Source organism: Anabas testudineus, chromosome 9 (assembly GCF_900324465.2).
Source record: "Anabas testudineus chromosome 9, fAnaTes1.2, whole genome shotgun sequence".
NCBI lineage: Eukaryota > Metazoa > Chordata > Actinopteri > Anabantiformes > Anabantidae > Anabas > Anabas testudineus.
In genome coordinates this window covers 2,723,155-2,740,524 of record NC_046618.1, presented here as the reverse complement: position 1 = coordinate 2,740,524, position 17,370 = coordinate 2,723,155, and the positions used below count along the sequence as shown (strand labels likewise).

General features: G+C 38.9%; 1 protein-coding gene across 2 annotated transcripts in view; it reads right to left on the bottom strand.

The window, feature by feature from the left end:
- Positions 1 to 17,370, bottom strand: part of unc5db (unc-5 netrin receptor Db) — a 174,883-nt gene that overhangs the window by 97,149 nt on the left and 60,364 nt on the right. The gene's annotated exons all lie outside the window — the stretch shown is intronic.

Below are 17,370 nucleotides of genomic sequence, written 5' to 3'. Positions count from 1 at the left end.
AGCATTGTTCGTCGTGGCAGCTCATCAATTTAAGCGAGGTTTGGGAAAAAAAATGATCTGAGAGATTGTAAGAGCAGAACTTTCTTATATTTGGATTTTTTTTTTTGTTGTTTGTTTGAAGGTAGGTCTTTGCCTCACATAGCGTCCTGTGCTTTCCTCCCGTGGGTAAAGCACAGAGAGCTCTGCAGGCTGGGACAATAAGGAACAGGATGTTTGTGCTCCTGCCATCACCCGGGATCCTTCTCAGAATTACACCTCAGTCCCATCAAGGCAGCTCCAGCTAAGCTATTCAGTGCCGTAAAAGCCCATGAAAGCTATTATGCCCCACCATCAAATCCAATTCTGTCCCCTGAAATCGAATCGGCCCTCTCACCACCTCTTTCAATCAATGTTGTCCTTGTTAAATGGGTAAATGAATGGATGAAGGTGTAAAGAAAGGCCACACATAAAACAAACAGGCAGGGAAGTGAATGAATGGAAATAATATGCTGACATTAGCCACTGTGGGACAAGTAGATGTCTTTATCATATTTCTACCACATGCAATTCCTGTAGCCATTCATACCACCACTGTAGCCTTTCTTTATGCTTAATATTCCTGGAAAAACGACACAACACCAAAAGCTGCGGCAAATGTTTAAACCTCCATTAAGGGTCACAGTACGTTTTTCTGTTTTCATATATAATAATTTGTGCCTGCTCAAGGTTTTGTGCCATGCGCAGGTATACGACACGGTAATATAGGTGAAAAATAGCAATGAAACCAAATACACATGCATTATTCAAATATGAGATAATGCTCTCAGATTTGTTCTTCGGCTTTCTAAGTACCTAAGTAAAGTACATTTATGTCTGCACATCACTGTGTGGGTGGGTATTTGCCTGCCTCACCAGAAAGTGAAAAGGTGTTGAACCACATGAGATCTGATGGTATCGTATTCCATGTATTTCATTTAGTTGCAGTCTCAACTTAAAAAGCTCAGTCAGTATTTCTTGGTGAGCTCTTTTGTGACACCAGAGGAGATCAATAAACACATTAGTTTCACTGGAATGCTGCAAGACTGTCCTCCTGTTATAAAACGTCCATGTGTCATCTGTGCCAGTAGGTAAGCGAAAGCAAACATAATGTGTTTCAATTCCAAAACCTCTAACGGCCTCTAATTGATACTTTATTAATCCCCCTGGGGGAAGTTCTCTCGTGGGAAGGCAGCTGCTTTTAAGGCACCAGGGGTTAAGGGTTCAGTGTCTTATTAAGGGACACTGAACAACATGTGTCCAGGAGAAATTCTGAGTCACCACAATTTGTTGAGCTCATTAATGACTGCTCTACCAACTGAACCACAGCCACCCCCAAACATATTACTAGCACATGAGGGGGTCGAACCAAAGGGCCTGCTATGCATACATGTACCCATGTTTCTAATAATTTCTTTACAAGAGCACATAGGCTGAATGACAAGGAGAGACCACTACACAGAGCGATGGCACCTCGTTTTAAATCAAACCAAAAACAATATTAATACAGTGTGGTGTGATGTCTGGAGCGATTTCTAGAGAAGCTCCCGTGAGGTGGTAGTGACAAACAAACTGTATGTCTATTTAGGCTGGGGGACTTAAGTCGAGTCAGCAGATTTCAGGCTTTCCTGTGTGGGGCCTGATGATGCAGCATGACAGTAAAACAAATTTCATGTGGACACAAATTGGACCAGATTTAAAAGGTGACAATGAAATAAATGAAACAACAGGTGTAAAAGTGACCTTATACATGGGACTGTTAATGCTGCTATTCTTAACTGAATGCTCAGTATTAAAACTACCCGTGGTATAAATGCTTTGGTTGGCATATAAATTATTGATAGCATTTTATTTATATGTCTATAATAATGTATAATCATTATTTGATGCTTGTATTTCACATGGGTTAAAATATTATGGTAGAATCCTCCATTTGGTGACATTGTTAAGGGTCAGTGTTAACCTAAATATTAGTGGCGTGCAGAAAGATTGGTTTAGTGCTTTGAGAGCTGGTGAAAACATAGGATTCTGTGTGACAAGTGGAGTAAATAGGAAAAAGCAGCAGTAATTTTTCCATAACCACTGAAAGACAGGTCGGAAATACTCCTACTAGCACATGGAGATTATATTATTTAGAGCTGCTATATGCTGGTGGATAAAAGGACAAAAGTGGATGATAGCTTTGAAGACAACATGAAATCAATTCATTACATCTAAGTGTGTAGGTGAACTCATGCCAGTGTGCACGTTTGAAAAACAACTGGACAAAATTGACTCCTGTCAGATAATTGGTTTCTTTCCGACCCTGCTTCCACCCATAATGCATTTAATACATTTACATCTAGTTGACATATTCATGTCATACATAAAAATGAACAAGACAAAAGAATATGCTGCAAAGAAATCAATGTGGCAATGGCTTGCTAGTGTTCCAAAAAAAATCTCAGGCAGCGCTGCAATTTGAGCCAGGGTTTTGCTCTCAGAGGGACGGCAGCCTTTCTCTGTCCATATATATCGCCACATGTGGAGGCAAGCCATTACACAGGCAACCACAAGCTGATTTCCACACACACTGAGGTTGGCTGCATCTCAGTGTTTTGCTGTATAAATTATACATCCTCCGTATCAAGCACAGACGTCTTCTTCTACCCTTTTTTTTTTTTCTTACAGGGAACAGTTTAGGTAATTATCGTTCTCATATCTTTAGGTAAATTGTTAGATTTTCAGAGATTGTAAGTACTTTGTCTAACCTGGTGCAACCTGTGCCTTGTCGACACAGATCTGTGGCAGAGCTATTTTCGAAAGAACATCGCTGGCGCCGCTCTGCGCTGTGTTTCTGGTAAACTTCGGAGGCGTTTTCTTCCAAAAGTTTCTCATGCTGCCTTTTTACTGCAGATATTAAGACATGACTTTTTCACTAAACATAATAATGTAAGATTTAAATATATCTTTTGCCTACAAATACTGAGGATGAATAATAACTGCTATTATCTGTAATGCAATTTCGACAAAATAATAAGCAATGAAATCTACTTTAAACAACCCTGTAAATGGAAAGGAGGACTATTTATGAGGTATACGTCAGCAGCAGCAAAGACCACTCACACAATAGTGCCAAACTATCTAATCATTTTACCTTATTTAATGGCTTAAATTATAGAATTACATACTCCACTGTGAATTAGATGGTTCAACCTTCATAATAGCAACTTGAATAAGTCAAACCTTCATGGGGGTTAAATTAAGAACACAGCAAAGATTTTAGCTCCTCTTGACCTTTTAGAGGTTTTCAGCTATGTATAACATAATAATAATGAAGAAAAAAGACCGACTGAGCATGTGCACAAATATAATGTAAGAAATGCATTTGTTTCATTGGTAGAGTAACTCCAGTATGACTATACACAAAAACATTTGCCTTATTAAGGGATTAAATTACAACCACATCTTTCAATCCAATACAGATGCTGAGGAAAGACCCAAAAAAAAGGCATTATATGAAAATGGCTGAGCTGAGCAGTGTTACAGGGTTCTGTAACACTGCCCCTGTCTAATTCACAACTACAAACTCATTTGAAGTTATTGCTGCCAAATAGAGAATTAACCAGTGATCAAATCCAAGGGTTCACTTACTTTTTCCACCTGCACCTTGATGGTTAAATGTGTGTGTTCAAAGAACGCGTGTTTTAATAGCTTAATTAGTCTGTATGTGAACCACCAGTCAGTCTTTGTCTTACCATGTGTATTTACATATGAAACATATTTAAGGGAATACATAGAATTTTTTAAAGAGCATATTTTTAAAAGGTGTCAAACTCTTGGTCATGAGATGATGAAGAGGAAATAAATACAATATAATAGAGTACTACTAAGAGGCAAGTATACTAAGTTAGTCAGAACTGCTTGTTGGATGGGGAGGGGGAGATGTGTGATTATTTCTGTAAGTTTGTGAAGCTGGCACTTGGACATTCACATTCACTTTATGCTGTGAATGGCTGCAGTAAACAACATGTTAAAGGGGTCCTATTATTCAATTCGTGGTTTGATGTTACATATATACTTTTGTAAAGTTGGGTGCTCGTGTTACACATAGCTGGAAGTCCAAAGCTTGAGGAGAACATGTTTTTGAATGTTGGCTGATATTGAAACTCCCATTTTTCAGTTTGGCCAACACTCTTTGTTCACAGGAGTTTTCTCAAAATGCTATACGCCTTGATCTAAAGAGCAGCATCTCAGCTAACATGGCTAAGACATATCCATCTTCACAGAAACACCCAAGCCAGCAACTGCCCCTCTGCTTGCAGCTGCCATGGCAGTGGTAGCACTAGGCAGAAGCAATAGTAGTAGCAGTACCACCAGCTGCTCTGGACCTCTGCACGAACCACAGAATCAGCACCAGCCATGAATGGATTCCATCAATGGAAGCCCACAATAAAATTCAAACCCTAAATTAAACATTAAACAAAACCTTTGTAGGCAGGAGGTTGGATTTGGTTAGTAACCAGTTTGGTGCCATTGTAAGATACATCAACTATAATTTTGCCACGTACCCACCTTCACTTGCTGAACATTATGAATGTCTTTCAGGAGATACAATGTGAAAACGTGCACCCTTCTCGACATATGTAGTAATACTTTTTCACTCCACCTTTCAGTGTGGACACTCAAGCTCAAGCAATGTTACAAACCCCTGCTTTTCTAATGCAGTATGAACCTGCCTTTAAGGAACATGTGAAGAGTTACATCTGGAAGCTGCTTTGTTAAAAGGGTTCACAAGCCAAAAAGGTTGGGAAACACCGAGCCAGATCAAGTTAAAACCTTTTTGGAGACATCCCTAGGATGCTTCCAAATGAGAAAATCTCTTTTGGAAAAATTGCATTTATCCTTCCATTGGAGTTCCACAGACTGGGAGAATAAGCAGCTTAGTTTATGTTGGTTTTTCCTTAAGTCTGTCACCTTTAAATCTCTACGATGACATCTCCATTTTAAGCTTCCAGAAAGCTGTAGATTCATATGTTAATGCTTATTTCTTCTATTATTCTTAAGACTTTCAAACCCCTAGGGATTACTGTATTTTTGATAAACAGGCACAGAGTTATTTCAGTAAAAATCCTTTTTTTTTGTCTTTCGTCTGTTAATAGCTGATAATGAATGTCAGAAACAGACACATGAATGTCAGTGCTGACTGCAAATCAAGGCTTTTATTGCTTTCACAAATTCACATTGAAGCCTGCTAATAGAACTGAAACTGTTCAACCAGAGAGAAACACTTCTTCAACATCATTTAAAGCACTAACACATTTAATGGTTAGGGCATGTAATCCTCCTCCATCCAACACCTTCCTCACCACTGAGCATTCCTGCTCTAATCAGTTAATTGCCGCTATGATGAATAAAAATAGTCACAGGGCCGAGCCCCGACGAACCTCTCCTTTCACTTTTTTTTTCCTCCACATTTTACAACAACTAATGATGCATCATGTCCCTTTCTCTTAATGTTTAAACATTCAGCACATTCAAAGGTAGCAGATAATTGGAACAAGGTGACAATCCACGCTCCATAAACCAGGAGCTGTAGTGCTGGCTGCTCCGCTCATGATGGATGCTCATAAATATCAGCCTTAATGAAGGAAATGACTGCGGCACCAATAAGTCACTTATTTCCTCATTACGCTGGTTAATTTTAACACTGCCTCTAAAACGCTCTCTCACCCTATCTACTGCCAGTCACGGGTTTCCACCTGACTTAACGTGAGGCTCAGTGCGGTGGACCTGCAGCTGATAAATGCCCTGGGTATCATTCTGAATACAGGGACACAGACGACATGGCGGCATTACTGTCAGCTCAGGCTGGCTGACAATACCTAGGAGCCAGGGGACCATGTTGAACAAAACCAGATTTAAATCAACAATCTCATAGAGACATGCCAGGGCAATAAGCGCTACATGGCCTGTTTGGCTAAGCGAGCAGGGCTGATGCAGTACAGATTATTGATGGATTGTAAAGTCATGGACCTGTAAAAGGCCTGTATTTGGACTTTTAAAATATTGACTAATTAATTATTTCTAGGAAACTAGCTCTGCTTGCAGCCTGTTTATTACATTGTACAGGTCACAAGAAAATGTTAACAATTGTTTGAATTTGGTTCTGAGGTCATGGGGAGGTGACATGAATATACTTCTGTCTTGCCAATGGCCAGACATTCTGAATCTGAGCTGACTGTGAAGCTCACGAGTCAGCGCAATGGACTGAATAGCAAACAAAGCAAGTTGTTGGGTTTGTATGTGCACTACGTCTTTCCCCCAGTCTCTTTTATGTCTTAATCACAGAATGTATGGTCATTTTGATAGTGGTGCCGAAGGAAAGCCCATTAGGATTCATCTTTTGGGTTCTAGGAGCATGTACATAAGATTTCATGGAAATCCAGTCTGTCAAATCAGCCCGGGTACATCAGTGTACTGCTGCCACCTTTAAAATGATACATTTACTAATCAATATTGCAAGATACCAAAAAGAATGTTTCTTGTTATGACAACATCATTGTTCGTACAATACTTAACTAAGTAGATAGCATATCCTTAGGCAGGGGTATCAATCATAAATATAATGATATAACATTAAGTGGTAGTCTGTTCATTTATGTCAGATTAACATTTGCACTGGCCAGTGCCAAGCTGTAGCTATATGCTATAGGGTCTTGTTGAGACACTTTGTCATTGACTTAAACATGATTTAAGATATTACAATCTGTCTGTAATGCAGAACATTGCACTGAGTCATAAATACATAATAATTAGGCCAGGACAAAAACCAGTGCAAAGTCAGTCAGTTCTATGAAATGTGTAATCACTGTCACACCACATCAGTGTGGACTGAAAATAATGTGGAAAGGGGATTGAATTTAATCCTGAATCCTTTCTTTTTAAAGATATAAATAATCTCTAACAAGGTCAGACATCTAAATTGTGCTTAGGTGTGTCTCAAAACAATCCATCCGTGCCACTAGACTGACACTTGGCTCCAGCACCAATCCTTTGCAAACCCAGCTAAAATGAACACTGTGGTTCCTGAAAGATCAAGCTGACTGTGCTCTATGCTTTTTCTTGGCAGACCCACTGACTTTGTTGGAAACTTCACACAGCCAATGTCCTTTAAATTTACACATTCTTCCTCTCACATCTGCAGGGTGACTGGGAACTTCTCATTATTATTATTATTTTTTTTTTGCAGGAGCTGAGAATTGGAGGGCAAGGATGAGGCGTCAGGAGTGAGAGTATCAGCTTTACATGGTGAGCACTCTTTCTTTTCAGCAGGTGTCCTCCTCATTTGAAAGGCAGAGAGTAAGGAGATGTCAAAGTAATCCTTGACACCAAAGGAGAAAGAGTGGCTGAATGAAAATTCAGCATAAGGCTGTGCACATGGCAGAAGTGGGAGACCGGAGAGTGAACTCCAGAATATAGGTGCTGGAGACACTGAGAGGACAGAAGCTGTGGTGAAAACACACTCAGAAACACGCACACTCCCATTTGTGATACTTGTGGGGAAATTGCTGACATTTACTCACACACTAACCTCAACCTGAACTCTACGAAAAATCTGATTCAAAAGTCAAAGGACCAGTAGATATATTCTGCATTAGTGCCAACCACTTCCTAAAGCATATTCTTATTTTAGGAAAGTCAGAAGCTTTCAGCTTGTCCCTTTAGGGGTCACCACAGGGGAATATGTTCCGCACGTTGATTTGGCATGCATTTTTACACCGGATGCCCTTCCTGCTGCAACCCTCCCATTTTATCCAGGCTCGGGAACGGCACCAAGGTTGGGTGGGCTACACCTGGTGGGGTGGGATGCAAACCCGAAGGCCACAAGACCCCCATATTACCATTTTAGGATACATTTCCAGTTTTGCAGGGAGCTACTGGTTTTGATTTAATCCTTTCGAGTATAAAAGTTAACAGAATTGCTGGGTATAAATGGGTCACCTCTATTCTTGTTTCCTTTTGCTAACGCCTGACTGCAAATGGCGTTTAGTGACAGAAGCCTAGTGTATCACATATTTTTTCACACCACATATCACTTTTTGCATGTCTATTGGGTGTGTTCAATAAAAGTATGAAAAAAAATCTTATTTTATCAGCTTATAAATATCAACTTTGAAAAATGAGTTGGATTGTCTCACACAGGTTCACAGGTTCCAGCCACAAAATGTGAATATTTGCAGTTGTCTTTACCCTTTACAGCAGTAAACTAATCATTTCTGTTAGCAAGGAACTGAAGGAATCGCCTTGTGTTGGTTTCTTACATGTCTTACAAAGACCAAACAAGTAATCATTTAACTGCTCTTACATAAATGCCACCTATTTTTAATGCAACATTAAAACGTTCAACTTACAGCCACGTTGAAATGCAGCATTCACACATCTTCAAATTTAACTTTCAGTATCTACATACAGTACAACCTATTGTAACTGAAAACAATATCAAAAACTGATAAATATGATATAAATGTGCACATTGTGCTTGTATATCTACACTGAAAATGGCTTACCATCAACTTTGGAAACCCACTGTGCTCAATATTAAATAAACAAAAAGACAAAATGAAAAATAAATAAATAAGCGAACATGATGCCCAGGCCATGCTAGAGAGACCAAAAGAAAGACTGCATTTTTGTTTTGTTTTACAGACTATCGAAAGCCATCCAAAACCAAATCCAGTTAGGCACAATGTACACTGCAACTGTACAGTATAGAGAGCAGGTCCCTCTTTGAACAAGGAGATGCTACAGTAAATATTACAGGCTGTGTGTGCCACAAATCACTAATGCAGTTTCCTTTCAGGTAAATGACAACGCATATTCATCCATATTATGGGTTATAAAACATTTTCATATGCAAACAGTACTACTTAAAGCTGCTATTATGGCATTTTAGTTCACTCTATTATCTTTTTCAGCAGCCATTTACATAACGTTTCTATTATTCATAATCACATACTCTGATTGGCTGGAGGTGTGACCCCATGTTTACCCCTAGCCAATTGGAATTCGATCTAATGAATAATTCAGATTCCCTTACATTGCAAATTTGAATGTAATGGCTACAGACAGAGGTATCAGAGAGCAATTTAGCCATTTACAGTATGAAGTGGTTTCAGAATTGCAGGATCATATCTGTCATCTTTGTTTTTTTTTTTTTATTCCTCCAGCTGAACATCTGGCTGCAAACTTCACACATACTGCAAGAGACACATTGAGAGGTACAGAAAGTCATTATCAAAGACTAGCATGAGCAAGTACACAACTGTGTACAAAAGTGCACATAAACCCACTACAGGTAACTTCCATACTCACTTCTATGTATCCATGAACACACAGTGATATTTTTCAAAGCCATCAGAGCAAAACAGCTGCTTCAGCTCAGCAATTGTAGAGAAAACTCTTACAGAAGCAAAAGGTTTTCATTTTTTTACCCATTTGCTAGGTGGTGTGTCAATTAAAGCCCCCAGGGGATTAGACCCTTTGGGGGTGATGGCTCAATGTATGCAGCCTCACTGCATGAAAGAGGAGCTGGCCACATTGTTTACAGATACACATTTTGTAGCATGACATTGTCAAGCAATATTCCCACTCCACCCACCCCCACCACCCCGCCTGTATGCTTCTCTGCAAAGCCTCTTACATGGCCTGTAATCAATTTTAAAAGGTTGAATGGTATGAAAAGCAATTACACGGCACATGTGTCCATTGTCAGGCAGCTGGCAAGGCTGCAGTTTGATAGGTAGGCTCCCCAGTGATTACAGAGCATAGATCTGGAGCTATGTCAGTTATAGGTTGTATCTGTTAGATCCTCCAGTTACACCAGAGGCCCAGGCTGCCTTACAGACCTGATTGACTGAGACAGGCCCTGACAGTTATTGACAGGCTGCTGCACTTCCCAGAAAGGGCAACAGAGAGAGAGAGAGAGAGAGGGGGAAAGAGATTTGGAAGAAAATCCCCATGTTAGGGCAGCTCACATATCTAATTTCTGCTTAGCCTCCAGTAGGATGTTTTCCTTTTTATTATGTGAAGATGTTGCTTACGGACTGCTGTTTATTAAATCTCAAATATCACCATATCCTCCATTGAGATTCTTCTTCAATGACCCTACAGAACAATAACAATAAAAGTTATTGTTTTCTTTCCACATTTTACTCTATTCAACACTTTACAGTAACTTTTTCAAATTAATAAATGCTTGTTTTGCTGCTCTATGTACCCACCGAGTGATTCCACAGCCTACAAAGAATGAAAGAAAAACAGCCACTTTACTTTGTTGGAATAAATAAACAGCTTCACTGCCTTTATTATAATAGTATGTTTGGAAAAGTCCTCCACGAAGTTTAGTAACTGGATTCCAAGTACAGGTTCAGGGGTAAGAGATCACTCACGTATAAATGAAATGTGGAATATTAGAAGCCCTGTCATGTGGAAACTGCATACATATGCTACTAAACTGTTTTCCCAATTACTTTATTTTACTTTACAATCACTGTTTGCTTTATGTTTAGAAGTGTCCCGCTGTGATGCATGCAACGCACACAAAGTTTGAATTAAGCATACTGTAAGTAAAGGTTTGAAGTTACCAGACCAGAACCAAGTGCCATTAGTGATTCTTAAAGTGCAAGATTTTAACTTCTGCCATTGTGAACATTGTCTTGTGATATAAACATCAGCCCCTTAATACTTACTTAATAAATGTGCAAATAACAACATACTGTCATCATATTGCATTAATAGTAAACATAAACAGTTTGCAATTGCAAGTATTTTTCCTGAAATATATAAAGTTGGATATATACTGTGAATAAATACTAACGTTCAAAAGTTTAGGTTCACAGAGGAATTTAATTGTTTCCCTGAAAACACACATTGCTACATCAGCTGTGCTAAGACAATGGTAAATGGGTGTTCTCATGAAAACGCTGTACTAGTCTGTTCGCCTTTGCAGATATTCTATTAAAAAGCCACTTCCAGCTACAATAAGAACAAGGAGATTTCAGAACGACCTTTGAAGAGGATCAGTCAATAATTGGAGCATAATTCAGATTATCCAGTGAACTTCACATTATGTAATGAAAACTGAATATATTTGGGTTTTGAACTGTTGGTAGGACAAAGTGAGAAATCTGGGCTTGAGGAAACTTTATTTATTTATTTATTTATAAAGAGTAACGAGTTACAAAGGGTAAGTGACACTGGTTTCAACTTCTTCTAAAACTAATATTTGTTTATTTTCAAGGGAAAAAATTACAAAGCTCTCTAGCAACCGTAAGAATACTGCAACTTACTGTACAAAAGACAAAAGCCTCAGAGAGACCTTTATTAGAGGAACTGCAGACAGGAGCAGGAAGGAGAATAGACAAGGAACAAAGTCTGGAGGCAGGTGAAGGTCAGCAACAGACAAGCCAAAAAAAAAAGAAAAAAAGCTCCAGGCAAATAATTCAAAAGGAAGCAAACAAGTCCAAAGTATGAAGTCAGAATAATGGACAGGCTGACAAACAGGAACAAAGGTGGTAAGCAACACTAGTCCTATCCCCAACCAGTAGTGACTGAGGTGACAGATCAGGGATCTGTTGCAGATCAGTTGGAGCAATTTGTCAGATTCATGCAGCTCCTTGTACAGGAACTCCCCTTTAAAGATGCTTTATCTCAACTGTACCATTTACAGTAAGTGATGCCAGGGAAACAAGTCTCCTGGACTTTTTTTATAGGAAAAGATATTGGTGTTACATATACTGTACAGTGGCTCAGTCTCTCAAACTGGAGCGAGGCTAATGATAAGTTGCATAAATGTCCTACTTTTACATTCATTTAAGGCATTTATTTCCAACTATTTATTTATTTTAATGTGATAAAAGTAGTACTAGTAGTATTAGTATAGTCATAGAACAGCTTAACCACTAGTTTCATTCCCATTCAAATGTGTTACACTTTACCACATTTTCTACCCGTCAACACCGTCTGCCAGCTCACATTCAAGCTCAGCGTTTTCTGTGTTGACACATTGATAGGTGAAAACCTGTGAACCCTGGAAAGATCACAGACTGTAACATGTGCTCCGTGTTTTCACTAGACAAGAAATTTTCATTTCATCAACATGCATTCAGCCTGCAAGACCTTCAATCATCATTGAAGTGTGCTGTAGGTTTTTTTGCTTTGTGCAGCTGGTGGAGATAGTGTTGGTTTCAGCAGCTCAGTTAGGCGTTGATTAATACATTAGGAAAAAAAATCTTCAGTGACTGAAAGGCAGAGTTCATGTCAACTCCATTTTCCTAATATCTGGATTTATTGGATGTCTTTCTTTCCATTAAAGACATGCCCCTCTCAGTCCGGAGACAGACCAGTGACCTGTACCTGTACTTTGCCCAGTTTGCCCACCACTACCATGAGACTCTGCTCCTGTTCGCTCTGCTACACTGTGCTCAGTGTTTCGGATAGAAGAGTAGGCATCACCAAAAAACTTTCAGAAGTGAATTTGAGTCTGAATCACAGGAGGCTTCATCTGCACTTTTTCACAATAAGATGAGTTTTGTATTTCTATTAAAAAGACACAAAAAAAAAAAAAAAAGAAAACTTTACTGTACCTACAAATGTAAAAACTGTAACTTTTCAGAACTTGTTCTCTCAAGTTTAGTAAACTTAACTAAATAATTTTCAAAACTCATACACTGAATAAAAATGCAGTTAACTTCACTTTACATTTCCAAGTTGAACACACTTAAAATGATTTATTGTGCAATAAAAACTGAATCTTCATAATTTATGTGTGTTTTGTTTCTATATTGTAAACACATATTGTTATATTTGTTTCAAAACTATTTATTTATTTAATACTGAAAACTTCCACCAAAACGTGATTACCACCATGAATAATAAGAATGAAGTTCATTATGCAACTCTATTTCCCCAGATGCTTGCCCCCCAAAAGAGAGAAATTGTTTCTCTATTAGCATTACAGTTCACTGAGAAATGGCTTGTTAGCATTGTTAGGAGTCATAATGGATACCGATGGTTGTACCAGTAAGCCACAGGCTCATCAGCATTACATCTGGGTCTCATGTATAAACATGAGGTGTCTTCTGTCCTAATCCTCACAATACTGCTGAATCAATCCGTCCTCTATTAGACTTCCAGGCGCTGTAGAAACATTGTTGCTGAAAATACTGATGACACTGATTTACATATTACTACAAAATCTATCCTTGCCATGACTTGTCTTGTAGCTGAGCTAACCTTGATTTTATGTATCACAGGCTCATGAGATTAAAAGTTAATCCCAAGGTATAAAACAGGAATAGACAGGTGTAGATAAATTAGGTGGCTTGTCGTTTGACTGTCGATTGTGGGCACATGTTGGTTTGAAACTGTAAACGTTCTGTGATCTCCTGTGTGAGATGTTTTGTGAAACTACCCATCCAACCTAATCTCCTCACTGTGCACACTTCGTCTCTTTATAGGCTGCTACATCACCTGACTTTCTCATCTCACACAATTATCACTATGGCTGCCTAACAATTTAGAAATCAATAATACACAGATGACCTTTACACTGTAAGAAAAAAAAAACCTTTGTTTAAAACTACATAGATTGATATCTTAGGCTTAGTCCATAGACTATAAGGAAGTGGAAACAGGTGGCTTTGTCCAAAATGGACATACCTACTATGACCCCTAAAGTTAAAAACCAAACTGACAAAAATAATTTATTATTTTTTTATACCAAGTTTGTAGCCTTTTCTTTTCTTAGGTACAGTTACTTTTTGGTCTTTAAGTTGGCTGCACCATAAACGATTGCAGGAAGTACCTGCTGGTACCAGGCTGGAAATAGAAATAGATATAAGACTCACCTTAAGACTTGCATTTTGGTTTGTGTCTTTATCAAACAAACAGGACAAAAGAAAAGAAAAAGTGACGCAAGTTAAAAGAAGGTTTTGAAGAAAGAACTATCAGAGGAAGGTAGAAGGTATTGTTCTGGTCAGAGCTCATGAACAGTGTGGAGAGGGAAAGGGCGGATTTTGCACTTTTTGTGAAATCTGCTGCTGCCCTCTCCCTCTTTTAAAGGAAGAGAGCGTTGCCCTATGTCCTGCAATTACGCTTCTGTACTGCTCAGACCACCAGGCTGAAGCATGCTTAAGCCAGACCCAGAACCCTTGCTTCAGTCAAAAATCGGCTGTTGCCCGTCTTTGGTTTTTATTTCTTTGGGATGTGGAGGCTACAATTTAAGCTACATTCTGATTTTTTCCCTTTTTTAATGAGCAGAACGGCCTGGTGCAGCTTGAAGCGAGGGAGTGGAGCTGAAGAACACGTCTGTGAGCAAAGAGCAAAAATTCTCAGCGCTCCACTCCACTCCATGTGGTATTGGTAGCAAAAGTCATATGCTGTATCCTTATTAACTGATTAAAAATGATACTCGGTCCTTTGTTTGTTTGTTTGTGACATTGTTTATGTCTGGGATGCTCGAGCAAATGCACTGGACAAAATACCAAAGGCAATACATGACCACACTGTGAGCTATCCCTCCATTACCTTTACCAAACCCGTGGAACAGTCATTGAAACACAGTCTCACACTGGACTCAAACTCAAACAGTTAAAACAGTCTTTAGCATCTTCGAGAATGGACCGTGTCTAGCCAACATAATGGCTTTGATCACTCTTTCAATGACACCAAAATGCCTTGAGCGTTACCAGTGCCATCTCGTGGCACATTCAAACAAAAAGGCCAGAAACTAATTACGAGCTTCGACTGCCTGACAAAGCTCCAATTCCAACTCATTTCACCTGTCAAACAGAGAGACAGGGGTTTGTGGTGGAACTTGTCAAACTTACCCCACCCTCCACCTTCCCTTTTAAACCAACTGTCCAGTTCACTGCGATCTTCTGATGTTACAGGAGTGCACAGCGGCTCAGCGGTCGTGAGGTAAATTGAATCTCAAAAGACGAGAGCCATACGGATGGGGCTAATTTATTTACAAGCTGGCTGATGGGGGCCACGGAGGGCCCACAGTAGGATTCAGGGGAAATGGCCTCTAAACCTGTGCTGAGGTGGCTTCTGATAAATCTTATTTGACACTTTGCTTTATACATTGAAGGAAAACTCAAGGTGCTTCCCCCACAGTCACACATTCACAGACACAGACAGGAAAAGAGCCACTCTGACTCTGCTGAATATTTATTTCTAGTTTCAACTGTGGCACAACAGTATTATGAGTCATTTAATTTATTAATGTACACATTTAGTCTGTCAGGGTTATAAAGCTTTTACGTATGTAAGCCTTCACACAGTGGGACACTGACAGACCTATCAGACATATCTTCCTGTACAAGAAAACTCCCACAGCCTTGATTGTACACACAGAAATTGAGTACTAACCACAGCATAACATTAATGTAACCTTTCCTGAATAACACAAGTTGCTGTTAAAGGACAGTGGTAATTGCTAGAACAGCATTCTGGTGTCTAAATCAAAGAAAAAAGTAGATAAAGGGATTGAGATTAAATCTTTGACGTGCACTTGGGGGCCAAGGATCCATCCTACAGTATTTGGTGATCCCTTTAAAATACCAAATCAAAATATTTAGGATTCCACAAACTTTATGGCTTGTTTTTTTTCCTGGCATACAGTGTGAACTGTGGGACCTCCATACTACAGTGTGTCCAGTGAGTTTAATTCACCAGGTTTCAGACAAGTCTCAAGAAAAAGCAAACAGGGTGCACTTATCCACAATCTGGAGCAACAACAAAAAGTCTGGATACTTTTCTAAATGAGAGATTTGGATTAACAAATGCCATGTTTCTCATTCCTCTCTTTGTACACATACTGTAGCTGTGCACAGATAAAATAAAGAGATGGTCATGCTTATGATCAATTCAATTAACTTCAACTTACCAAATCACAACAAAAGTCATCTCAAGGCACTTTGTAGTGTAAGAATTAAGGCCTTATATGTATATAATATGTTACTGTATACACAATCACAGTGGCAAGAAAAAATATGTGCACCTTTAGGAATCTTATGGTTTTCTGCTTTAATTTCTCATAAAATGTGATCTGATTCTCATCTAAGTCAAAAGTATTGACAAATTTAATGTGCCTAAAATAATAACAGAGGGTCATTTTGACTGGCTGCCCACTTCTTGGTAAAGTAGCCACAGTCCCAAAGTGTCTCCATTTGTAGATTGTTTGTCTAACTGTAGTCATTGACATCACTTTGTGACCCTTTCCAGCTTGGCATGGCTCAGATAAATGTATTCTTCCTGTGCACTGGGAGGTTTTTATGGTTGTTCTCAATAAAGACATGAAAGATCAGATTATTATTATTTTTTTTGTGTGTGTGTGTGTTATTACTTTAGGTGCATTATATTTGTTAACACTCTTGACTTAGATGAAGATCAGATCTTCACATTTTATGACAAATTAACACAGAAAACAATTCAATTCGAAAATGTTCACATACTTTTTCTTGCCACTGTCTAAAGAAAACATAACAACCCCACAGGTGAAGCACTGGGTGACAGACGATTCTTTAGCAGTTGATACTGAATTAACACCAAAAACAGGAATGTACTACCGTATGCACGGCAATGTCACATCCAGAGTTAAGAAGGGGAAGCTGGTGAGAGGTGAGGAAACAATCAACGTGGCCAAAATGAAAGGAAATCTTAAAAGCCAACAAAAGCCAACATGCCAATCTCACGGCACTGAAGCATTTTGTCGTCCAGCTGTCAGCTCCATGCCATTGATTTATGTATATAACATTTACTAATTGATTGGGTGGTTTGCTGGAGGCCCTTGTTAATATTTCATTTGACCTCACACTAAATTGGAGTTTATCATCTCTGACAGATAACTTTGCTGTGTGAAAGAATGCGAGATGTGAAATGAAAGCTGTTGCTCTCCTTTCCATTTCATTAAAAATGCAACACAGAACCTGCCAGAGGTGAAGCGTAATGAGCGGAAGCCGGCACCTGGGTCTTCAATGGTTCCTATTCATATAGATATCCACATCGCTTTGTCTAAAAAACCTCACATTTTCTATGCTTCATCACCAGGGGTTAGCACACATCCTTCCTGTAGAATACAATTCAGATTCAATTGGCACACAGATTTGCATAAGTATTAATCAGATTTCATTGGACTTTATATGTACAGTGGCTTTGGAAAGTATTCAGACCTCATTGACCTTTTTCATACTTTATTGAGATGTAGATAAAGTTTTAAATGTATAAATACTCATCAATCACCACTCTGTAGCCCAATATCTTTTTTTGAATCAAAACCTCAAATCTCCCATTTTCAAAAGTATTCTGACC